The sequence below is a fragment of the Atractosteus spatula genome, unplaced genomic scaffold (genome assembly GCF_055471065.1).
Source record: "Atractosteus spatula isolate fAtrSpa1 unplaced genomic scaffold, fAtrSpa1.hap1 Scaffold_48, whole genome shotgun sequence".
NCBI classification, from domain to species: Eukaryota; Metazoa; Chordata; class Actinopteri; order Semionotiformes; family Lepisosteidae; genus Atractosteus; species Atractosteus spatula.
Genome location: NW_028296877.1, coordinates 183,113 through 191,564, shown reverse-complemented (window position 1 = coordinate 191,564; position 8,452 = coordinate 183,113).

Sequence of the window (8,452 nt, the reverse complement as noted above, 5' to 3'; positions counted from 1 at the left end):
ATCTGTCCAAGCCCTACTTTGTCAGGCATTTTCTTTTACTGTAACGGACATAAAAACTCCCTTGCTTTTAACAGAGCATTTCATAATTTCTAACTACGAAAATTTAAACTGCGACACTATCATTCAACCAGAGCTCAAAATATCACAAGGATCCTCAAGAGCACAGCAAAGACTGTATTAAAAGATACTTGTATCAGATACATGAGAATCCAAGCTTTTTATCTATGCTTTCTTTTCTGCATAACAGATATTATGGTACCACTTCAGAAGGGTGTCAGCCCGTCAGATTCCAGGAATCGGTACTTTAAAGAAAAAAATACACACCAGTATTCCATTTCTCACGAAACATTTTAAGCATAGAAGTCTTTAACTAACATGTGAAATAGCATGTAAAATGCTAATATAATATGGAATCGCGTATGTTAAGAAATGAATAATGATATAATTATATTCATGTACTGCAACACAGTAATACACGCTGTACAATGTCTGTTGATTCTGTATGTGTAGGGCATTCCTATTATCCTATTATTCCTACTGCATACAGGTACAGACAACAAGCTGCACTACTGTATAGCTTTGGTAAGGAGACGGACTATGGCCAAAATCATGAAGACTCTCACACCAAATAATGAAGATGAAAAGAAATGGGAAGTCAACACAAGACATTGTACAGCATTTGGCTTCGATGGACATCTTCGTTTGTGAAAGCACAGCGAGACGACATTATAAAGGGGAGAGGAGGCAAAGGGAATCTAAACCGAGGACAATTCAAAGGTAAATAACTTTCTAAAAATACTTTCCTTGCATGTAAATACAACTACGCACATTGTTTTTAAAACAAACTGTTGATCTCTCCCCCCCCCCCAAGTCCTATTGTGCAAGCCATCGACAGACTGACGGATGAAAATGAGCTACCAGCGATGCAAGTTCAAAGATGGCAATGGGCTGGCAATGGGCTGACCTTGGTGTGAGCGTTAGTCCGACATCGATAAGAAGAGTGCGCAGAAGGCTTGGATGGAGATACAGAAAAACCAACACATGCCCCATGATAAGGGTAAAAAAAAGGAAAGACTCAAACAAGTGCTCCAATGGATTGAACGGGGGAGGAATTTCATGATGTACTTTTCACAGACGAAACAGTGGCTCTGGAAGAGTTTTCAACAATGTCATTTTATAAAAAGGGGAGATATGTGGACAAGCCAAAGCCCAAACACCCACTGAAGGTTCACGTCTGGGGGGGTATATCTAGAAGAGGCCCGGGACCACTTCTTATTTTCGAAGGAATTATGGATCGTGAATTCTTCGAGAAAGTCGTGGTGAAACAGCATACCGCCCTATACATCAGGGAGCACTTTGGATCAAGGCACCGTCTCTTTCAAGACAATGATCCGAAACACACAGCAGCAAGGGTGAGGCTTGTAGCAGAAGGAGGGAACTGGGTGAAAACTCCAGCCGAATCCCCAGATCTAAATCCGTTAGAGATGGTTTGGCATTCGGTGAAAGACTACGTTCGGAAAACTGCTAAGCCCGTCACAAAGCAGGAACTGATCGATGCGATCTATAAATTCTGGGAGGAAGAACTGACCGAACAAAATTGCAACAATTTTATTAACAGGCTGTTTCGTGTTCTTCCTAGGATTGTTGACCAGGGCGGGGGACATTCGGGAATGTGAGTCCGTTTAAGACAGTCTCACGTTTGTGAACATTCCTGTTAGACGAAGAATGTAAAAAAAAAAATTGTTAATGAAAAACTGTTTTTACATCTACTGTATTGCTTTGAGATGCCACTTTTAAAAGGTGATATATAAAATAAAGTTTTTTATTATTGTTTTAGAGAAAAATGATCAGATTTTCCCTGGTTCAGAAAAAAAGATCTAAAGTATACTAGTTTGTCACTCTTCTCATTCCCTCTTCGCTAAATGGCTTTCAATACTAATCTGATCAATCTAACTGCCTGTTTTCTGTGCTTTCTATCCTTTAAAGTAAACTATTATTCCACATTGCAGAGTATTACATGGCCAGTATCACAGGCCACAGGCCAGTTCACAGGTTTGCATGCATAATTTAATTTTGAAAGCCACTGAGACATCAGGTACTACTGTTGTATTTATGAAAAAGAAACAAAACAAAAAGCGTAATAACAACTGTACCATCCTACTCCTTATTTAATACATTTTATTATTTATAAACAGTTAACATTGTTAGCAAAATATTTTGAATTATATTTTACCCTGTTTTTTCTTTAGTTTTGTATTTAACTTATTATATGATAGTCAGATTTAATGTATATTATAACAATGAAAATATATTTTTACAAGATGCGAGGGAAAGTGCAACAACTTATTACAGTGCTAAATTCAATATTATTGATTACTAATAGTTTATGTTAACACCTAACTTTCTTAATTAGATGTATTCAAAACAGTGAACTAAGTGTAACAACATTCAGAAATACAATCGAGAATAGTTTTGTGGTGTTTGTATAGATGAAACGTTTCTAAAATGTATAACGTAACAAAATTAAAGACGATAAAAATCTGTAATCTTTCCACTTGTATGTCATTAGAAAATTCTTTGAGGAAGTCGTGGCGAAACAGCATGCCGCCCCATACATCAGGGAGCACTTTGGATCAAGGCACCGTCTCTTTCAAGACAACGATCCGAAACACACAGCAGCAAGGGCGAGGCTTGTAGCAGAAGGAGTGAACTGGGTGAAAACTCCAGCTGAATCCCCAGATTTAAATCCAAGAGATAGTATGGTATTCCCTGAAAGACTATTCAGAAAAACCCAGCACAAAGCAAGAACTGATCAATGCGATTTACAAGTTCTGGGAGGAAGAACTGACAGACCAAAGTTGCAACAATTTTATTACCAGGCCGTTCCGTGTTCTTCCTAAAGTTGTTGAGCGTAGTGGGGGACATTCAGGAAAGATTTCACAGATGCTTTTGCTCCATCTTGCATTGTCAGATTGTGAATCAATACAAGCATTTAATTAAAACACGCATTTGCTATTTTAATCCAAATGGGGGCAACAGGGACTGTATTATAAAAGCCCAAAAATAAATACATAGTAATAAATGTGTTCTACCTTGACCTTTTTACTAAGTGATAGACAAAACACAGGGCAATGACTTTCTCTGCAAGCTAGTCGAAAAAGTAGGCGGATCAAAGCTCCAAGCCCAGCAGCAACAATAATTAATACCGTGTATTCTCCCGTCAAGGTATAAAATAGAGCAATGCAGATTACACAACGTGGTTATGCATCAGGAATATTTGCAAACGCTGCGATAATTATGCAGTATATGCTTTTGGGAACACATTCGTTTTTGAGCAGGTAATTGCTCACTTCTGCTGCAGTAGAACATTTTGGAATCTACATGCTCATAGTTAGACAATGAAAAGGTCTCTAGAATAGGCTGACTGTATAAATGATAAAGCAGAGGCTATGGGAAAAAAAATCACTACGGAAGCGCATCTGCAACAGAAAGCAACTGGTTTGACATGTATAGTAAAATGTGACACTTCTGGAGCAACAAGTGCGTATCCTACCGTTTGAGCTCATTTGCAAGGCTACTAAAAAAGGTTGATCTAATTAACAGTCTGGGTGTGGCGAGTTTCGACTGCCACCTGCCAGTCTTGGGCGAAAGTAACCCATCTTTTATTGGAAGGTTCACCTATTCTACTCGTACATGAGAATATAAATACACCAAGGGATTTCATTAAGTTGAGTTCCCATTACAAAAAAAAATCTGCAAGCCTGCACTAGAACAGCCATAGTATGGAGACAGACTTCACGGGAAGGGACATGGAGCTTCAGCTGCCTCGGATTGCAAAGTGCGAGGGGTAAGCAAATACAGCGGGATTCATCTGAAATAGCCAATTATAGTGCATATTACAAGGTAATCTGTATTGATTTATACATTCTATTAGAAATATTTCTTTGCAGCCTGTTCTTCAGGAAAACGCCACACACAAAACAAGCTTCGAAGACTACCAGGACAGTAAAAAACTTTTCATCCTTCTTACTGCTTTATTTTGACGTCTGGTCCACAACTGCTGAATACTACTGGATGACGTTATTTCTTACATGTACTCTGTTATTTTGCCACAGGAGGTGGGTCTCTGCTCTTGGCCACTGGCCAGGGTGCCAACCTGTAAAAGCAGCACCTGTGTGAAGACTTTTCTGCAGCAGTGGGAGCAGTATGACTCATTACTGGGAATAGTTGGGAGGTTAAAGATGCAGAAGTCAGAGACCATATGTTCAGGTAGTCAAATGCTAGGTCAGCTGTCTCCGAACAGACCTTCATCTCCTTATAAGCGCCTCTCCCTGCTGTACATCTACAAACCCCTTTGCCCCCAGCAGAGCACACACCGCCTTAGGACACTGCATCCCGGCCTCTCTGCTCACCACCGCCCAGAAATTGGCTGATGCTGTCACCTCTGTCCATCTCCCCTCAGGAAGCACCATCTACACAGCAGAATTCACATATGCCAATCCAACATACAGTTCTCCCAGATATCCAACTGTTGCCCATCAGTCAAGAGAAGGAGGAGAATGTTCATGCCGTGCATCGGCATAGATGGGAAAGCCAGAGCCGACTGCTACACCACTCTTGTTTTTCGTAATCTTGTGACTTATGAAATTTACTGGGTGTGGACCACATCCATAAATTTCAATAGGTCCAGAGGGAAAAGGGCCTTGTCTTGCAATCCCCAGGAAACCATCATCGGCATGGTGAATTGGAGAACAAAACTTACTTCGTACGAATGGAAAATAATGCGATTGGATCAATGAAATGCTTTGAAGAAAGAGGCCCTCTCTTCCTCTGGTTTAGCAGTCTGTGCAAAACAACCTGGTTAAACAAGAGTGTGGTGTTAGTTTTTTTTACATAAAGTATTCTAGTGTCACAACAGTTAAACCGATACAGACAGTTACAAAGAAAGTGGAGCACAGTAATACTTTGAGCTTACAGCCTGTCCAAGGTTCTTCATTATTAATTAGTTATATCTTCCATAAAGACTGAGGCATAAAATATTTATGATGAAGCTGGAAGGTTGTGTACTTTTGTCCAACTGAGCAATCCTGCTTTTATAAAATATTCTGACTTTTCAATGTTTAATGATTAACATGCTGCAATACACAGTTTAACATTACTAAAAGTCTAACGAGTATGTGATTTAAATTCTTAATTGGAAAAAGATTGTCCCTCAGCAGTGATCAGGATTTGAAACCAGGCATTTTATGGCGACAGCTCAAATGCTGTACATGAAAGGTTAAGCTTTATTAGTTCTACCTGCCCGTTTTACAAGGTGATTCCGGATACTATTATCATAACCCGCATTGTGATCAGCCATGCCTAACACGTTTTAATGCAGCATAGTAAACATTTTGAATGACTGGATCTGTATTCATATTTAATTTGTGTGGGGAAATCTCATCAAATACCTACAGTATCTTGCAAGCTTGGATACACAGCAACCAAATAAACCAACACCAGTAGGACATCCACCTTTAATATTAGAAGGTTCCCAGCAAAGGACAAATGCTTATTCTCCCATAACCCCAAACTAATCCACATCTTTTCTAATCTCTGTCACCAATTATATTGAGCTGCTCCTTGACCCACAGAGAACACCCAAAACTCATATTGAACCTTCACAGTTCTACAGTCTCAATAGTGCATCTGTCTGTCCTTTCCATAACCCAAAAGAACTTCACCATACTTATTTCTACTCAATGTGGCTCCAGATGTGCAAGACAAAAAAAACTCAAAAAACCTCCAACGTTTTTTGCAAGCTGACATCATCCGCATACAATGCCTTCTCTACACATTCCCTCCACTCCCTGGTACCAGTACACCGTCAATACTTGTGAACTGCCAAGGCAGACGCATTCAGTCCTCTACCAACGCCCGCATAAAACGTTACATTCAAACCCCATTCACTCCATCACTCACCACAAAAAACCTTGCGAGACCTTATCAAATGTTTTACCAACATTAAAGCAATATTCCTTTGCTCTGCCCACGCATCACATCCCTCACCAAATGTGAAGTTCAACTGATCTTTCTTCCTTTGACCCTGCAAGTCTTACTTCTTTCAAACTGTTTACCAAGACTTTAGCTATTATCTTATAATCTGTACAAAGCATTGTCAAAGGTATCCAGTTTCTCAAGTAAGTTGTCTGTCCTTTAAGAGGCAAGGTTAATAAACCTTCACACAGGGTCACCCATTTGTCTTTTACAAAGAATATGTCCACATATTTTGCAATAATCAGTCCCAGTATGTCCCAGAAAACCTGAAAACTCTGTAGGCAGCCCAACAATACCCAGCACTTTACCCAAATTTATTCCTACCAGAGCCGCTCTCAGCTCCTCTAAATTAAAAGGTTTCTCAAGTCTCTTTTGTGCTCCTCTGGGATCTGCGTCATGTTTTCCAGAAAACTCCTTCAGTTCCTCATCTACTTTTTAGAAAAAAGGTCCTGGTAGAAAACAGTTGCTGCTTCCAACATTCCCTTCTCCGTGACCACAACACCGTCCTTATTCTGAACTCCCTCCATCATCCTTCTCCTTTGTTTTTGCATTTTTTGACTGAGAAAGAAGGTGTAGAAAGTTCCATTCTGCTGCAAGAATGCCAGGCAGGCTTGAAACAATTTTCCTTGCCCCCCCCCCCCCCCCCCCAATTAAAGAACCTTTATTTTGTATTTAAAGCTGAAACTATTTCCATATCTATATGAAGACCTTCATTACATGCGATATAACTTATTCAGTTCATCCTGCAAAATTCTTCCCTCTTTCACTCTTCCCTCTTTCCAGAGGACCCTCTCTTGTCACTTTTAATTCTCCTTTTCATCTTTTCCCACCATCCTGTGACAGTAATGTGCTGCCTCCTCTTAGCCCACCAGCTATCTAATTGACTTCATGAGGTCTATGTAGTTGGCCTCCTTCTAAATCTCAGCATTCAACTTCCAATAACCTCTTCCATATTTTCTCCCAAGTGGATGCACATTGACCTCTACCTTGTCATGATCGGAGAACCAGACCAGCAGAACAGAGGCTCCTCCCGCCTTCACCTCTTTGGATACAAACACATAATCCAGATGCTTTGCAGCACCCTTTGCATTTCTCCAAGTAGCACCGACCTTCTCACCCATGGTCAACTAAAAAACTGCCGCAAAAAAAAATGCTAAGTTGCCTTGTACCTGCATCATCCTTGTCCCTTAAATCCACACGAATGTCTCCCTTTGCAAGTTACTAGAGGGTTAGTAATACAAACCAAGTGTAAATCTTTGTAGACGTCTGCTCTTGCAACAGCCGGAGCATACACGATCACTAATCCGAAACATCTGTTTCCATAGCAAACGGAAGTGTTAAACACCCTTCCAGGTACCTCTACCTGGCACCATTTATCAGGTCGAAATTCCCAAATAAAACCCCCACTCCAGAGGTGCAAACCCCTCCTTTACTCCATCTTGATCCTCCCTTTCCCCTTCACGTGTAAAAACCTCAACATCTCCTGCAAAGAATAAACAGCAAAATCCAAAGTCCTCAGGTAGTTAAACTGCTGTTCTCTTTACTTTGTCTCCCAATCTCCTTACATTTAATGTTAAAATCCTCACCTTTCTGTTATTTACTACTTTCCTTCTTTATTCCCCATCATTTTATGCAAATCATCCAATATAAACATCTCTTACCTCCACTTTTCACTCACAAACAAACCTGAAACCTTTCTTCCATTGCTCTTATACTCCATTATATTTCCTCAACACTCAATTCTTCCTGGATAAGAAATTCTCCTTCACCCATTCACACCCCCTCAAAAAACTTTAAGGTGCCTCCATCTTTTTTACGCCGTTGCAGAAACATGTGCAGACAAGACGGTTTCACATGACTGTGGTCTGCCAATGTCCCTACTGCTTACAGCTGCAAAGCCTTTTGCCCTCTGTGAACAGTCTTTACACACAAATTACATTTGATTTCCTCTGCACAGGAAGACACCAAGTGACCTATTGTGCCACATCTACTACACACCTCTGCAGTGCAATCTACAACATGATGTCCTGCTGCTCCACAACATCTGCACACAAGCGGCTGCCCCAGATAATACAAAAATCCTATCATACAGTTCCTTGTACATCAACTAATCTTTTAAAAATATCTTCTTCCAACACATATGGATTGAACAGATGTACTGTCAGAGGCCTACGCTCTCCTGCAAACAAAAGCTCAATGAAAAAGTCTTTTAGAAGCTCATGTTTTTCTTTTTTTTCCTATCCCTATTCTTGAATCCCGAGCAGCAGACACCAAGGCAAAGTCAAAGATCTTTTTACCTGGAAAATCTTGAAGGCAGAAGACATCCTCCAGCTCCAATCCAAGTGTCCTGAGAAGCACTTCATCCACAAAGGTTCTCCTTTCAGCAGGCCCATTCGTGGTTGATCTCCATCCCGTC